Raw genomic sequence first — 17,170 nt, forward strand, 5'->3', positions numbered from 1 at the left:
GAAGGCGCGTGCGCAGCAGCAGGAGGCGTCCGCTAGAGTCCGAGATGAGGCAGTGTGCGCGCGCAGCCTCCATTAGGATGCCGGAGGAGGAACAGTCAGGATATCACGCAGGCGCACTTTGAAGGGAAGAGCCAGGAGCAGCAACATCCTGCTGCTTCGTGTGCTCAGCGCCTGCGCAGAACGTCGCTGCAGGGACCTGCGGAATAAGGATCCTCTGCACCTGCGCAGGGAGACTTGGAGAAGGGAGACATGCTGCCAAATAGTGAGCTACCTCTGCTTGTATTCTCACAGGGGGCTGGCTGCAGAAAGTGGGGTAGGAGTCCTGAGGGAGGGGCTTTATCCTCACCTACTGCACCTGTCTGAGCCAGGGCCCCTCTGACTCGCCACCCTGCTGTAGAACAAAGCAGCCTTCAGCAATAAGGGTAACTCACTGAAGCCAGGAGGTAAGAGTCCTGGGGAAAGGGGCCAATAGTTAAGCCAGTAAGGATAATGGCGAAGGGGGAACACGCTGTTGAATCAGCAAGGAGTGAAGTGAGGGAGAGAGGTAACCACCCACTTAAAAATAAAAAAATAAGGATTGGATGGCAAGACCAATAGCTGGAGGGAAATAGTTCAGTCAACGAATTCGAGTTGGGAGAAGGGGAACAAGGATTGGCATAAGGAAAGCGAGATGACCAGTAGCTAAACAAACAAAGAGTGTGTGTTGTCGGAGATGGAGGGGTGAGGGGTGGAGATGACCAGTATTTGCTTAACTAATGAGAATTATGAGGAAAACAGCTAAACCAGTGGGGAAGATCAGTTTTTATATCAGCTTAGTACTGCATCATATAAGTATTGATATCTCTCTTAGAAGAATGGCCCAGGCCTGGGACTGTATTAGTGCATCATCGCAGTTGATGAAGAGGCAACAAAGTTCCTTTTGCTCATATTAAATATGTTTATAATATGAGCTGGTTGCTAGATGTGTTGGTATTTGTTACTGGAATACCTTGATTAATAATGTACACTATTGCAAGTGTAAAATAATTATCTATATGGCTGTGGTCTGTGAGAAGGAAAGTGTATTTTTGTAAATGGGAAATGTATGTCATTTGATTGTGTCTTCACATTTCTGTTACCAGAGTGTGTTAGATGATGATCTGATCACAAAAATCACATCACATCATGGTTTATAAAAGGAATGACTTCTTTGTAAACTAATGTTTGCTGGTTTCTATGCGTTGTTGGTCTGATGGCTTGCCGTAAGAAGTGTGACTAATTATCATTAGTGCTGCAGATTTGTCACAGCATTTTTTTAAATCAAAAATCACACTGCAGTCACGGTAAATCTAGTGTATGTTATGGGTTTAGGAGGAAATGGTGTATAAAGTCACAGTGTGCGGAGATCAGGTCCTGTCCCTAGGTTGGGAGGTCCTTGGGGTGACGGAGTGGGGGAGACAGGTAGTTTTCAGAGCAAGCTGAACCTGCACTCAGCCCTCAGCAATGACTTTTGTCCTGCAGGACTGACCCAGCTGTCTGCTCCAGCCCTTTGGCTCTTGCCACATTGTGCAGGCGGGTTGCTCCCCCTATAACATGTTGCCCCCACTCTTCCTGGCCATGGTGCTGCCGGATCACTCGGCCCAAGGTATGGCGGTAAACATGGTCAGGCCGTGGTCCAGGGTTAATCAAAGACACAAAGAAAAGTCACCGACAAACAGAAAAATCAAAGTATCTCTGATAGACCTGCAGCCCTAATTATCAATATTCATGATCAAATGCTTTATGAAAATAAATAGTTTCCTCTGGAAAAGTCAAGTACAATGTATGGGAGACTTGATTCTTTGCTGGTAGATACACCTCTTCCCCGATATAATGCTGTCCTCAGGAGCCAAAAAATCTTACCGTGTTATAGGTGAAACCGCATTATATCGAACTTGCTTTGATCTTCCGGAGTGTGCACACACACACACACACACACACACACACACACCCCGGAGCGCTGCTTTACTGCGTTATATCCGAATTCTCGTTGTAGAGGGGTGTGTGTGTATATATAATATATAATTTATTTATTTTTTACCAGAGCGCTAGGCCTGAAATGGCTTGGTTTGATGATGTCACTTGCATCATTGTGGTTTATGGAATGAAGAGATGTGGCTATGTTTGGGGTTTTTTTTAATCACTGATATATCTAGAGGCCTCAAACTTTGGCAGTATCAATGCATCACTGATAGCCTGTTACTAAATCAGAAATGGACAGTAATAAAAAACAGGCACACAGTATAAGCCTCAGTAACTACTGTAAAATCTGATGTATGGACTTCAGGGACACTTACTCCTTATTCTGATAAAATAAATCAACTTTTATAAACCACATATTTTGCTCTTTGATTGATATTTCTGTTATCAAGGTGGTGGCATACTTTTTAAAGCCATAATAGAAAGCTACAAGATGACTTTGACACTTTTTTTATTTTTTTTTATTTTACAGTTATAGTAAATTTCGTAGGAACATGCTCGATCATTTTATATGTGCTCAGTATAATCAGCAGTAGCCTACTTCTACAGCTGGAGCTTTATGTAGGAAGTCATTGTACTTATATAATGGAACTTCATCTTCAAATTGTGGTGGGAACTGTAGTTGGGACACTTTTTTGTTTTGAAAGTTTCCACGAGTGGTACCATTGCTGATCCTACATGTTACGGTTGGGCAGTGTCATCAATGGGAACACTTACAAAAAAGGCCCACTAGTTCAGTTGAACAGGTGTTAGAACTGGTCCATGATCTAATGTATATAAGACTCTGGCCACCAGAGCCTTTTTTTTTTTTTTTTACTGCTGTGTCAGTTAGACCTGCTGAGAAGTAAAAACAGTTCCAGCTACCAGAACCATCTCTAGATTCATGTTCCATCAGGTCAACTGAACCAGTGTCAGCACTAGCAGAATTTTTTGGGTGGTGCGGATGGGAATGTACATTTCTGAGGCATAGTCTGGACTTTAAATGTACAATGTTAGATTTGTTGTGGGCTGTGTGTCTGTCCTCTATGAATTTTCTAGATCTAAATACAGTATACAATTGGAGGGACTTAACAGCTTTATTTTTGGTATTCACCCTTCTGTTTAGTATTTGGCTCATGTGACTTGCCATTCCACTGTCTCACACATGTTCTCAACCTGTACACTTCAAAGTATCTGGTTCAGTTCTTCTTGGGTGTTTTATTTCTGTAAAAGTTTTACCCAGAGATGGCAAAAGGTATATTTATTGAACTAATAAGAAACAGTGTTAATCTTTGCTTGGAAGAGTGATAGAAGGCTCAAAATGGCTTGGGTCAAACTGGGGTGTTTGGAAATGTGTGCTGATGAACATCTGCATAGGTTTCTCTCCTCTCTCTCCCCCTCGCCTTTCGGCTTAGTTCTCTGCACAATTGAAGGGTTACATAAGATCCTGCTGTAATGCTCCAGCCTCTGATTACTGCTGCTTGCTATTCAGCATGAAAAGGGAATCAAACAGAATTTTTTTATTTATAATAGAAATGATTTATATACTCAGTTTCTGATGCATTGCTTGCTTCCTCACTACTAATTCAGAATCTTGCAGGATGCTGCTGGGTTCTAGCATGAACAAGAGACTTATTAATGCATCATGTACCCCAAATTCTAAAGACACATGATAATGAAGAAGGATAACAACGATTAAAAATACTCAAGTCTGGGTTTAAAATATGTCTTTGTTTATGAGGCAATTTTAGCCTTCTATTTCAGAAACTATCTCCAGAGATTTAGCAGAGGTTGTCTCCTCTTCTTGGTTTCACATTGTTACTGCTGGCCCTGTACTGAACTCTGTTGGGATTGGAGGTGGAAGAAAGAGGGTGTTCTGTAAACCTATCTTTCTGTGCTGGTGATATGACTAATATTCAAGAAAATACATAGTAGACACTGAATATGCCATTTACTTTATTTATTTTTACAAATTTCTAGGACAAAAAAGATGCAGAACCACTGACTGTGTAGCAAATGCCCAGGAAAGACTTGGGAGTTCATTTTTGCACTGTGAGTAAATTCTGTTGCTGATTACAGGAGTTGTATAGCTGCATTCTGTGTGGTAGAGCTGGTCTTGCAGCTTTGGGAGTGTTGGATTAATATAGAAACTAGCAGCACAGAGGGAATTAAACATTCCAACAATAACCTTTAACTGGACATATTTTTCTAGCTACTACTTTGGAAGAGACTAACAAAATATTGCTAGCTGCAGTGGTGCCTACCACTGTAGGAACAAGTACTAGAATTGCTATACTCTTCTGTAGACATTAGTATTATTACTTCTTAGCCTGTAATGTATATCATATTCTGTCCATTACACAGTACAGTTATACTACTTCAAATTGCATTAATAATAAACCCAGTGTGTACATTGTTGATGTTGACTATTTTTTGTTTGGTACAGAAAAGGTTAAATTAATTTATCCTACTGTATTTGACATGGTCCATCTAAAGCAATTTCCAGGGCTCTTTTTACAAAGCTCTAGCTTTCTCTGACAACAAAAAATCCTTGTATGCAGACATGGGGAGAATGGACTGCAGAATATTTACACTTAAAAATAGCAGGTGAACACGCTCACTAGTTACTACTACAACCATTTAAAATATTTTGGAATCTCATTATTCATTAAATTGCACTCTGTCTGAAATATGGTAGAATCTGAAAAAGATTGAATTCTTGCAACTGTTACACTTTCAGGAGCCTCATAGCTCAAATGTCATCAGAGGTATAAGTCTATTTAAATTATGACATGGACTTTGAAATTATGGTATACTTAAAAAAGACACTGAGTTTGGGTCACTCTGACCCCATCACACATTCTGCTCTGTTGGGGTTGATTCAGCTAAAATTGACAGCTGTACTGCTAGAGGGTCAGACCTCTCTGAAAATCTACAACAGATGTCTGTTGTCAAATCTGAGACAATCCCGCCACTGGCAACATCTACACCAGTGGTTCTCAACCTGCAGGCCACATGTGGCCCAATCAGCACACAGCTACGGCCCATGTGACATCCTCAGTGCCATACAGGTAGTACAGGGATTGGCAGCCTTTGCCATGTGGCCTGTCAGGGAAATCCGCTGGCTGGCTGAGATGGTTTGTTTACTTGCAGCATCCACAGGTTCTGCTGATCACAGCTCCCGCTAGCCGCGGTTCACCTTAGAACTTAAGAATGGCCGTACTGGGTCAGACCAAAGGTTCATCTAGCCCAGTATCCTGTCTACGGACAGTGGCCAATGCCAGGTGGCCCAGAGGGAGTGAACTTAACAGGTAATGATCAAGTGATCGCTCTCCTGCCATCCATCTCCACCCTCTGACAAAGAGAGGCTAGGGACACCATTCCTTACCCATCCTGGCTAATAACCATTAATGGACTTAACCTCCATGAATTTATCCAGTTCTCTTTTAAATTCTGTTATAGTCCTAACCTTTACAATCTTCTCAGGCAAGGAGTTCCACAGGTTGACTGTGCGCTGTGTGAAGAAGAACTTCCTTTTATTTGTTTTAAACTTGCTGCCCATTAATTTCCCAGCATATCCCTCGGCCCACAGCACTTCCCGCAGCCCCCATTAGCCTGGAATGGCGAACCACGGCCAGTGGGAGCTGCAATTGGCCGAACCTGCAGATGCTGCAGGTAAACAAACCGTCCTGGCTCGCCAACGGATTTGGCCACATGCCAAATATAGCCAATCCCTGAGGTAGTATATATATTGTATGGATGTGACCCTCATAACCCATAGACAGCTGGATATGTTGCCTATAGTGGTAATTAGGCTGAGAACCACTGATCTACACAAATAAACAAACAGGCTCTTACAGATAAGTAAGGTAGTAAGTGAGACAGGTGGACTGTAATGTAATGGTCTTTAGACATGCACTTGTCGTTTAAACACTGAAAAACCATTTTATCTTCCAGCGGAGTCAGAGAGATATGGAAGAATTAGACTATCTTAGAAACAAAGATATAATAACAAGTTAACTGTAAACCAGTGGATTTTGAGCTGAGGCCCTCCGCTCCTTTGAATTACAAGTTTAGGTTGAACCCCCTCCAACCCAGCCAACAACAGGAACATGTAAGGCTGGGTGGCTCACTGAGGTGAGTTGGGGGTGGAGTTGGTGCTCCCTTCCCAAGCCCCCCAGTGGACACGCCCCACAGTTTGGAAACCTCTGCCTAAGTCAAACTGAAGAAGAGAACCACTTGTGGGTTAAATGTTGCTATTCTAGGGTCTTGTCTCTTCAGTTTCAGGATTGCATTACATGACACAATAGTCTTCATGTTTTCACCACCTAAGCCTTCACTGTGTATAAAGTGTCAGACCTCAAGCAATAGTGCATAATAATTGAATCCGTATCAATCAGTCAGGTAAAGGGATTTTTAGAATCCATTGTGAAGCGTTTACAAAAATCTGAAAACTGTATTGCAGTTTTTAGTTTGTATTTGCCTGCCATTTTTCACACTAGCAATTAAGTGTCTGTCCTTTCATTCCGATATATCTTCCACTGGGCAGAGAATCTTGTCTACCTTTTCTAGGTATAAGGAGCATAGTTAGTCCATGCAAGTGTTTGGACTTCTAAAGGTTTGGTTGGAATCTTGCTGGTACAGTTACATAACTGCCTTATAGAGATTTGCTCTCCTTCAGGCAAAATTGCAGTGCATTTGTATGCAAATTAAATTTCCAGCTCAGAATGAAATGACATCCATTCAATTTATGTACCTTTAGAATTAAGCAAGAAAAATAAAAATTACATTAAAGTAAGTTCTGAATAAAATAAAATAAGCATTTTAAAGTAACCTTAATTTTAGTGACTGCTCCTTTGAAATGGAATGTTCAGATTATTTTGAGACCATTTATGATGGACTTGCTCACTATTGTCGAGAGCAGAAAAAGGGTTACAAGTCCTACTGCAACTCAGACTTGTCTTTTAGCCTGTGTTTAACCTGATGTTCACAGTTGTACTATCTAGTCTTTGTGTTGCATGTATGTGATTAGCAGACATCTGGTGTCTCTAGTTCTATATAACGTGCAACATGGCAATATAACATTGGGACTCAGTGGGGTGTGAAAGAGAAGTAGGAAGATGACATTAAGCTGACCAGATAGCAAGTGTGAAAAATCGAGACGGGGTGGGGAGTAATAGCAGCCTATATAAGAAAAAGCCCCAAATACCAGGACTATCCCTATAAAATTGGGACATCTGGTCACCCTAGCTGACATAGAAAAGTAAAAGGGAAAATTCATTCTGGTTTCTGTTTGAGAATAATGGAGAATCAGACTTTGAAGGCTTTTTTTTTTTTTTTTTTTTTTTTTTTTTAAAAGAGCAGGTTGGATTGATATGGGGACAGTCTTTTGAGGCTAGACATAAGAAAAAAGAAGGAAAGCTTAAGTGTCAGCCTTTCCCCCTTCCCTACCCAAAAATACTCTGACTAAAAAAATATCACAATGATCTCCATGCTATTCTTTTTGCTTTAGAAAAGTGAACTGAATTCTTTGTGCAGGCAAAAATTCAAATATATTTTAAAACAAAAATAGCTGGAAAATCAATTCCCCATAATTTAAATCTTGGCAGATAAGTAAAGTCCCTTACGCTTTTCATTCCCTTCTACGCCTGATAATATCATTAATGCCAAATGCAGTATACAGAATGCAGCACCAAACTCTGCTTTAAGTGTTAATGATATAAACAGTTGCAGGAGAAATGCAGTAGTTTCCCTTATGCAATCTTTTGTGGAAATATCTAAAAACACATTAAAGTAATACACAGAGAGAGCCTGTACTTCCTGAAGTCAGATCTTGCCTTTGTCAAGCCAGTTGGACACAAAGTTGCATGATTAGTATCTGCAGACTTAGATCTATGTGAATGCCACAACTTTGTGTCAGTTGCAGGGTTCTTAATTCAGTTCTGAAATGTGATTATACATATAAACGTGTGGACTGGGTATTATACCCTAAGATCTGGCTAGAAAAATTCAGCTTTTTTTTTTTATTTATTTTTTTTTTAGCAAACGTGGGCATACTTAAGATTCGTTGTGTAAGAAAGCAAGGCTACTGATTTGAAGTAAATTCAGGAGGTTTTGAAGTGGAAAGCACTGGCCAATTTGATTTTTTTTCTATCTTTGTGTCTGATAAGGTCATATATCTTTTTAAAAAAAAAGTACATGCAACCTAGGAGAGTGCGCCACACCCTTACCCCCTCCATTAGAGAGGAACTCTTATGTCCTGTAAAGCAGAAGGGCCAACAAAGTGCGAGCTGATAGCAAATTGCAGAACTCTGACAAGCATAATTTTCAATCCCTGAAAAGCTCTGAATGCTTTTGATTAACATGCCATTGGGGGGGTTTCAATGGCAGGAGTTTGTTGGGCATCTTGAAGGCTGATGTGTGGCTGAAGGTGATGATCTTGTAAGAGTATAAGGTTTTGGAACAATATACTGGAACCAGCAGAAGAGGCTGCTGCTACCAGTATGTTTCCAGGTTAAGAAGCCTCCCTACCACCTTAGGGAATATTGTGGTAAAAATATGTTCTGTGGGAAATGAGTATCCTGGGCAATTTATGGACTTATACCTTTATTAACAAGCTTTTTGTTATAAGCTTATATGTAACATCTCCAGTAATGAATGTGTGTACTCTGTTAAAAAGATTCAAGTGGATGAGAGTAGAAGAAAAGGCAAATATCTGGTAAAAACAAAATAGTGAGTTAGCCACTGAAATTCTTTAATGTTGAAACTTTTTTTAAATTGTGCACCATTCTTTAGGTTTTGATTTCTTTTTCTTATTTATTTGTGAGAGTAATGATTATGGTTTTTACTTCATGCTACAGTTTAGCCCAACAAAGCAAATATCTTCTAAGTTGAGATTTCATCCTTCACTTTGCCTTCTTGTTCTTAGGTATAGAAGAGAAGCTCACAAGATTAGTGATGATACATTATGTTCTGGTCAGAACTTCCTCCATTCTGGTTTATACCTAGAATGCCTGAATTTTACATTAATAATGTTCTTTGTATGTTTTCACTGGCTTTGGCATTGCAGTTTTGCTATATGTTCGATCTTATTGGTCGTTAAAGGCTTTTGTGTTTTATTGGGGGGGGCGGGGTTCTTGTGGCTTGGATCCCAAATATGATTTCTCCTTTTTTCTGATTGACCTCAATTAAGGGTATATGTCACTTCCCCAAGACAAGGACAGTATTTTAATTCAGGTTTACTGGAATTCTTCTGGGAACCTGATGTCTCATTCACTATTAATTTTAGTAGAATGTTTCTCCAGTTGTTTAATCTCATTCTTTTTCATATGTTTTTTCACTTTTTAATAGTGCTACTATTTGATATTATCTTCCGTCGCCTTACTATATAAAACGAGACTGTTGCTTCTCCACTTCTAGCTGAAGGAGCCATTGACTGTATGATTTTCCTGGTCTTGGTTGTCCTGTGTTGTGGCACAAAATGCTTTCAAGAGATGTATTGGACATGGATTACTTAAAAACATGTTCACATTCTTTATTGAACTAATACATAATCAAATGCTGTAATGTTTTGGGCCAGTATGAGTCATTCCTGTGCTAGGTTTCAGAGTGGTAGCCGTGTTGGTCTGTATCAGAAAAAACAACGAGGAGTCCTTGTGGCACCTTAGAGACTAACAAATTTATTTGGGCATAGCTTTCATGGGCTAAAACCCACTTCATGAGATGCATGGAGTGAAAAATACAGTAAGCAGTGTGTGTGTGTGTATATATATATATATATATATATATTATACAATATTACAGCACATGAAAAGATGGGTGTTGCCTTACCAAGTGGGGGATTAGTGCTAACGAGGCCAATTCCCAGCAGCTGACAAGAAGGTGTGAGTATCAACAGAGGGAAAATTACTTTTTGTCGTGACCCATCCACTCTAGTCTTTATTCAGACCTAATTTGATGGTGTCCAGTTTGCAAATTAATTCCAATTCTGCAGTTTCTCGTTGAAGTCTGTTTTTGAAGTTTTTTGGTTGAAGAATTGCAACTTTTAAGTCTGTTATTCAGTGTCCAGGGAGATTGAAGTGCTCTCCTACTGTTTTTTTAATGTTACAATCGTTGATGTCTGATTTTGTCCATCCATTCTTTTGCATGGAGACTGTCCAATTTGGGCAGTGTACATGGCAGAGGGGCATTGCTGGCACATGATGGCATATATCACGTTGGTAGATATGCAGGTGAACGAGCCTCTGATGGTGTAGCTGATGTGGTTAGGTCCTATGATGGTGTCCCTTGAATAGATATGTAGACAGAGTTAGCAACAGGGTTTGTTGCAGGGATTGGTTCCTGGGTTAGTGTTTTTGTTGCGTGGATCTACAACCTATCCTGAAGGACTATCCGTTACTCTCACAGACCTTGGGAGACAAATCAGTCCTCGCTTACAGACAGCCCCCCACAATCTGAAGCAAATAAACACCACACAACAAGAACACACAGCAGCTCTGGTCCCTCCTCTTAAAGGAAAAGTGGTGCCTTCTGTTCTGTTTCCCTGCTCCTTTCTGGCCCTTCTGCAAAAGAGGATAAGTTCCTGCATCCCTACTGAAAAACAGCAAGTGGCTCAAATGCCATTCTGCTCTTTTCTTCCTCCCATCTATCAAAGGCGTTGATGGCTTCCCGAGTCCAACTCTTCCCACTCATCTGGGTTTTTCAAACTCTTAGTTAGCTAAGATTTACCCAATCATCAGTCTAGTTATTGAAAAGCACTCAAACAATATAATCCAGATCCCCACATCACTTCTTTAAAATGGACATTCATTTTATTTTGAACAAATGTGATGAAGAAACCACAATTTTATTTATTCCATGACTGATCACACTTCCTAGTTCCAGACTTAAAAGCTGTGATAAAATTGGTTTTGTGGACTGTTCTATTTTTCTACCACGTCATGCAGTTATCTTGTTTGGCGCTTGTTTGAGAGAAGATTTGAGCTCCTGCAGATTGTTTTGCAGACACTTGCAAGGATATTTCTCTAGTTTGTACTCTAATAATATTGGTTTTGTGAGATGTTGATCAACTCTACCTGAAGCCTGCTTAAATAGAAGATGTATTGGAAACTAATAGAAGGAAAGCAGTAGCAATCTGTTTACTAATTAGTCTTTTTCTAAATATTATAGAGACTTATTCTGCCTAACATCAGTAGGCTTCTGAAAATTCCTTTGTTAGTAGAGTTCAGTAGATCCCGAAGTTATGATGTTGCAGGTGAAACAAGTGGCTTTAAAATTACCCGTCTCTTTGCAAAATTATTGTCCAGAGAAAAAAGTTTATAACTGAATTATTAACTTCTAAAAGAGGTTGCCATTGGAAACATTGTCTGTACTACATATAAGACTTAACACACAATTTTAGGGGAGTGGTAGAACAGTGCAGTATCAGAAGGTAAACGTCAAATTCTCTTAATATGCAGCTTTAGTCTGTCTCAATTGTATCTGAGCACCTCTCAAGCATTTAAAAAGAGAAATAATCTATCTTCCTATTCTGTGGGGAAAATAGTTCCGTTAATTTTATATGACTTTCTATTTTGTGTGTGGGAAAAATTCAAAGGAAAGCCACGTCAAAGAAATTAGTTTTAAGTTGAGTTCTACAAATGGTCAGGTTCATGGTCATTCTTCTGCTGGAGTAAGTTCATGTAGCTCAGCCCCTGTAAATTCTGTCTCCAACACTCTCATTCGCAAGCCTCCACTGCACTGTGGTAAAATGTAGCTATTGGGAAAGGTGATTTCTTGGGTAACGGAAGCCAATCCCAGGGAGGGCATTGAATGTTGGGACAGAGACCTTGAACTGGGCTCTTAACTGGAAGCCCGTGCAGAGGTGTGGGGGGATATGTTAACAGTGACTTGTGTTCTCATTTTGGACCACTGGATTTTTTTTATGGTGTTTTGCTTCATTCCTAGATATCGCTTTTAGTACTGTATTCCGAAGATCTTCAGTGCATGGTGCATCATCGCCAGGTTTGTGTGTGATTAGAAGTGATGCACTTGTCTAGCCTCTGCAACCAGTAGCATAAAGGACACCAGAAAAAGCCCAAGGCTGTGACTCAATAGAACAACTTGAGAACAAAAGCCCTTCCTGGCAGGATTGTTATAAGGAGACAGGTTCCTTCGTCCTACCATCGATCTCCTCAGTCTTGCCTTAGTTTAGCTTTAGTCATCTGCTGTTTGCCCAGTTGTGATTTTTAGTTAAACAGCTGTGGTGCTGTTTTGTTTGATATAAAGGAGATATGGAATTTTGGGCTTGTCTGCATACTGCTGGCACTCCAGCCTATGGTGCCTCACCAGTTCTAATGAATTCATGTGAATTTTGACAATTGAGCCTTTTGGGACTCTATAGATGGGTGCTTTGAAGGAAGAGAAGCAATTAATAGAAAAGCTTAAACTTTTTTTAAAAGTTATTTTGACATTCTTTAACTAAGTTTTTAAAGGTAGAAAGTTAGCAAATGAAAGCATAATGGCTGCCAGTCTTCAGGGCTTTCCAAAGAAACCCACATGTTTGGGTTCTGTCTTGATGATATTCTGGTAAATTGATCCTCTTTCCCTTCCTATGCTCTCTCAATAAAAAAAAAAAATTCTGTGTGTCCAGACTAGGTGGTGGCAATAACTTAATGCAATGTATTTAACCAAATTACATGTGCTTTGTTGCAGATCTTATTTTATGCATCTTAAAGTCACGCAGCTTCCAGGCTCTCCTATTGCCTCAGTAACTCAGCTGGCTAGTTAATAGAGGAAGGAAGCTTCTATCGCACACTATGCCGGGGACTATTATAGAAATGAGTTGGCATGAAGTTATTTTAAATAAATTAAAATAACAACATGGTGTCTATCCAATGCTCTTAAAACACCATTAACAATACAAGTATCAGAGGGGTAGCCGTATTAGTCTGGATCTGTAAAAGTGGCAAAGAGTCCTGTGGCATCTTATAGACTAACCGATGAAGTGGGTATTCACCCATGAAAGCTCATGCTCCATTAATAATACAGAATAGTATGTCTGGGCAGTCGTGATTTAAGGGCGCAGCTTCAACTTAATCACATCTCTGTCTGAATATTTTGGACCCGGATAACTGTAACTGAAAGAAATTAGCACAAAAACAAACAAATTGTGTAGTTTCACTCTTCCTCCTGTATACTCAGTTTCTCCCTTGATGAAAAATACTGATGTTTGTAGGGTAATTAAGTGTGTAAAGAGGAATATCATTAGCAAATGGTTCTGATTCGCTTATACATTCAGAGAGACTATTGGACTGAGACCGGCAACCAGTTCACTGGAACCTAGAGTGACATGCAGAGGTTTTTGGTCTCTCTGAGAGAGCATTCATGGTTTTTTTTGTTTGGTTGGTTTTTTTAATGCAAATAGTCAACTGAATTTATTCTACATCCCAAATAGAGAGTAGTGCAGTGCATCAAGGTGGAATGAATTTTCCACAGGACACTTCTCTCCTTACTATGATGATATCACTTTTCTCATCTCCTCTCCTGCCTGTGAACATCACTATTGCCAGCCTCCAAAGATTAAAAATTGTGAGATTGACCACAAAATCATATGTGCATATGTTGTCTTTTGATTTTTTTTTTTAACTCTCTCTGCCTGTCCTGTGTGTGTGTAACAATTAGTGTTGCCTTCTCTTCCAAATTTATTAGGTAGGTGATTTTTGACTCTCACTGCAGGAGCTTTCACCCCCTCATCCACCTCTCCTTTGCCAAGAATTAAGTTTGCCCCTGACCAGCCTCCAAATCAGTCCTGCCACCCCACCTCCATCAGTTCAGCCTCCCAGCCTCACTGCAGCTCCTCCTGAGGTTTTTCACATGCATCTCATCCGCCAGGTCTGAAGGGTGCTGCAGCAGGATCCCCTCTCCACTTCCAGGTTGCGGGGACAGCAGTTCCAGGGGCTCTTCACCCCCTTCTGCCTCTTCGCATGCTTGGTGTTGCAGGGAAAGACCGAGGAGCAGCAGAGGAGCCATATTCATTGCTTACAAGAGGGTCGGGGAGGGAGTAGATGCACCTTGAACTGCCTTTTCTCCAGCTAACTCCTCTCCTGTGAGAGAATGGCTTCAGGTTGCTGTGGGGATGGGGAGAGGGAGAAAAGGAGAGTTCTTCCTACATCAGTCCTGACTGGTGGCTCTGTTCCAGTGGGTTAGAAGTTGGGGGAAGTCAGTCAATCAGAGGATGTTTTTACCCTTCCCAGGCTGGGCTCAGAATCATGTTAGGGCCAGAGTTGCTCTCATAGTGATGAAATGCACGCTAGCTCCAGCCAGAATCCCAACACTGGTGGAAAAAATCACAAGAGTTGCCAGTACTGGAACACATTGGATGCAAACTCTGTATCTGTTTGCCATTTTGATTCCCAGTAATTCTTCCTTGGTACTTAGTTAAGAGGAAGAGGTCTGAAAGGTCTTCAGGGTTTAATCGTTACAGAATGAAAAGGAGGCTGAAGTGCAAATAAATAAATAAATAAATAAACGGAACTATCCAGCTCCTGTTTGGCATAAATGGCTCCCTCACTCTACCTTAGAAAAGGAGAACCCTCACTGACCTGGAATGAGTTAAATTTCTGCACATCTCCATCCCCTTATTTCTCCATGATTGGCATGTTTACTTCATGGAATTTTGCACATTACTGTATTTCAGTTTTCCAGATGGAAAAGTCTCTGGTTGTTAAGATATTTTCACCTTTCTGAGCTTTGTATTAGAAGGAATGATGGAGGATTCCTGGGCTATCCCCATGCACATAAGCTGTCTGTTTTGGAGAGCACCCCCGTGTAGCTGGAGTGGCCGCCGATATCCACTACACTTACTTTTTTTTTCAGATTAAACATAAAAAATAATAGCACGTAACGTCTACACTTTGATTGGAAATGTTTACTCACCAGAGGTGCCTTCCACAGCATCACACATTGCTGCCAGCTGGTCCTGTGAAGGGATGGGCTCCAGGGTTAAAAACAGTTCTTGGCTGTCGGGGATAATGGATCCTCCGCTTGCCTGCCTCACATTCTCCTCCTCCTCCTCCTCCTCATCTTCCTCATCAACAATGTCCTCTTCATTGTTGTGCAAAGCACCCAGGGCTCCTGAGAGGTATCGGCGGAGACTTTTGGGGTAGTAGTGGGGTCACCGCTGAGATTCGCATGCAGATCCTCATAAAAGCGGCGTGTCTGTGGGGCAGAACCAGAATGACTGTTCACCTCCTTTGTCTTCCGGTATGCTTGCCGAAGCTCCTTTTATTTTCATGCAGCACTGCTGGTGTCCCCTATGCCCTGTGCATTCTTGGCATAGATGTCAGCGTTTCTTCTGTTGGATAGGAGTTCTGCCTCTACAGACTTTTCTCCCCACACAGCAATAAGATCTACCACCTCCTCTGTACTCCATGCTGGAGCGCTTTTGCAGCCTTAGGTCTCCATGATCAGATATGCTGGTGAACTCTCCACACTGATCAAACAGGAAATGAAAATTCAAAAGTTCCAGGGGCATTAACGGGAGCAGCTGTTTCCTGTGTACCTTGCTGACGTGCAGTGGAGTTGAAAGTGCTCTCCAGAGAGGTCACAGCAGAGCGCTGTGGGATGACACCTGGAGGCCAATTCATTCAAATTACACAATGCCATGTTTACACTATCCCCATGTCGACCAGTGGCTGTCAAATCAAGCGCTATGCCTCTCATGGAGGTGGAATACAGAAGTCTACTTTACTGGCCACTTAGATCAGCGGAAGGGACTTGGTAGTGTAGATACATACATTATTAGATTGACTTAATGCAGCTTATGTCAACCTATGTTTGTAGTGTAGATGAGGCCTGAGAGAGTAGTGTCATCAGCCTGTGATCTGTCCAGTCCCTCCAAAACTGGTTTCAATTGCTCTTGTAAATTTAGAACCTCGCCACGGATTTGTTGTATGAGATATGCTATGTTTTGATCAAAGTAGTCCACATGCTCAATGCAAATTTCAGTATACAGTTGTTCAGTACAAATGTAGAGAGACAATCTTCCTGAGAACGTCATCAGTCCTTCTTTTTCAATCAACCGTGAAACTGATGGTAGTTAAAGAATAATCTGAGCATCTGCAGCATGCTGTAGGACTTTTAGGTGGTGGTGCTGAGAAAATAAAGCCTAAGTAATTCTGAACACTCGTATGTCTGAAGATTAGGTTCATTGGATCTCTATAATGCTAGACACTGTACAGTCGGAAGCACACAGTTATTTTCATTGTGCAATCAATTTAGTAAGATTTTTACTGTACCTTTCTTTGTGTTCTTCAATGGCATCTTCATGAAGTTAGGCACAATATTATATACTGTTCTTTTCACACACAATCAATACCATTTTGAAGAAATGCAAATTCTCCTATAAGAATGCTTGTAGCTGTTTTTTGATCAATCGTCTTGCATTAATGTGGATGCTATTTCTTTTATTACTTCACTTGAAAAATCAGGCAGTGGACCTGCAATTTTCAATCTTTCTGAAGGAGTGAATATTGGACAAAGTGCTTTAGTTATTTATTTAAATTGCTCATTTTGTGCCACATTGAAGATGATGCTGTTAGCATTTAAAAAAAAAAAAAAAAAAAGCTGGAACTTCCTTATGAAGTCCAAGTCACTTGCTTTTCAGTTGTGGTTGGGTTTTTTAATGATATGATCAGACTGATTTTTTTTGTCATATTTTGCGTGTCAGATATAACAGACGTTGCTACGGAATGAAACTAATCTTGAAGAGCTGCTGGAAGCCTGGAACAGGGACTTAAATTATTATATTGGTTGTCTTTGATTACAGCAGTGATAGTCAATGTATCTCGCTTGAGGCTCATCAAACATATCCATATTTTGTTCTTCTGCTTTACTAAACAGTTTTGTTATGGCACATTTGATCTTGAATAAGCTCACTTTCTGCACTTAAAATGAGCAAGAGTCCCTTTTTAAGCTTGTTACTTAACAACTCTTGACAATTTTTATATTTTACATTGCAAGAATTTTTTTATTGAATACAGTAGAATTCACTTATTTGCAGCCTGTTGGTTCTCAGCAAAAAAGCTAATATATATGTACACGTTGCCAGTAAGAGGAAAATAGATTTGCATGGCTGCAGCTGGTGAAGGAAGCAGTAGGGTGTGCTTTCCCTGAATTCAGCCCTGCAGTCCTGCCTGCTACTAGTGGTTGGGAT

At 40.6% G+C, this 17,170-nt stretch overlaps 1 protein-coding gene across 10 annotated transcripts in view; it reads left to right on the forward strand.

The window, feature by feature from the left end:
- SPOP (speckle type BTB/POZ protein) overlaps nucleotides 1–17,170 on the forward strand; it is a 33,683-nt gene that overhangs the window by 496 nt on the left and 16,017 nt on the right. For 2 of the 10 annotated variants that reach the window (XM_050935314.1, XM_050935317.1), the window contains exons 1-2: nucleotides 4–262; nucleotides 3,958–4,029. The exons of 2 other annotated variants lie outside the window; for them this stretch is intronic. The gene's annotated coding sequence lies outside the window, so the exon portion shown is untranslated. Of the gene's footprint in view, nucleotides 1–3; nucleotides 263–291; nucleotides 444–3,957; nucleotides 4,030–17,170 lie in introns of those variants that run through there. 6 more of the 10 variants (XM_050935316.1, XM_050935318.1, XM_050935311.1 and 3 more) reach the window with 4 other exon arrangements.

The sequence above is a fragment of the Gopherus flavomarginatus genome, chromosome 25 (assembly GCF_025201925.1).
Source record: "Gopherus flavomarginatus isolate rGopFla2 chromosome 25, rGopFla2.mat.asm, whole genome shotgun sequence".
Classification (NCBI taxonomy): Eukaryota; Metazoa; Chordata; order Testudines; family Testudinidae; genus Gopherus; species Gopherus flavomarginatus.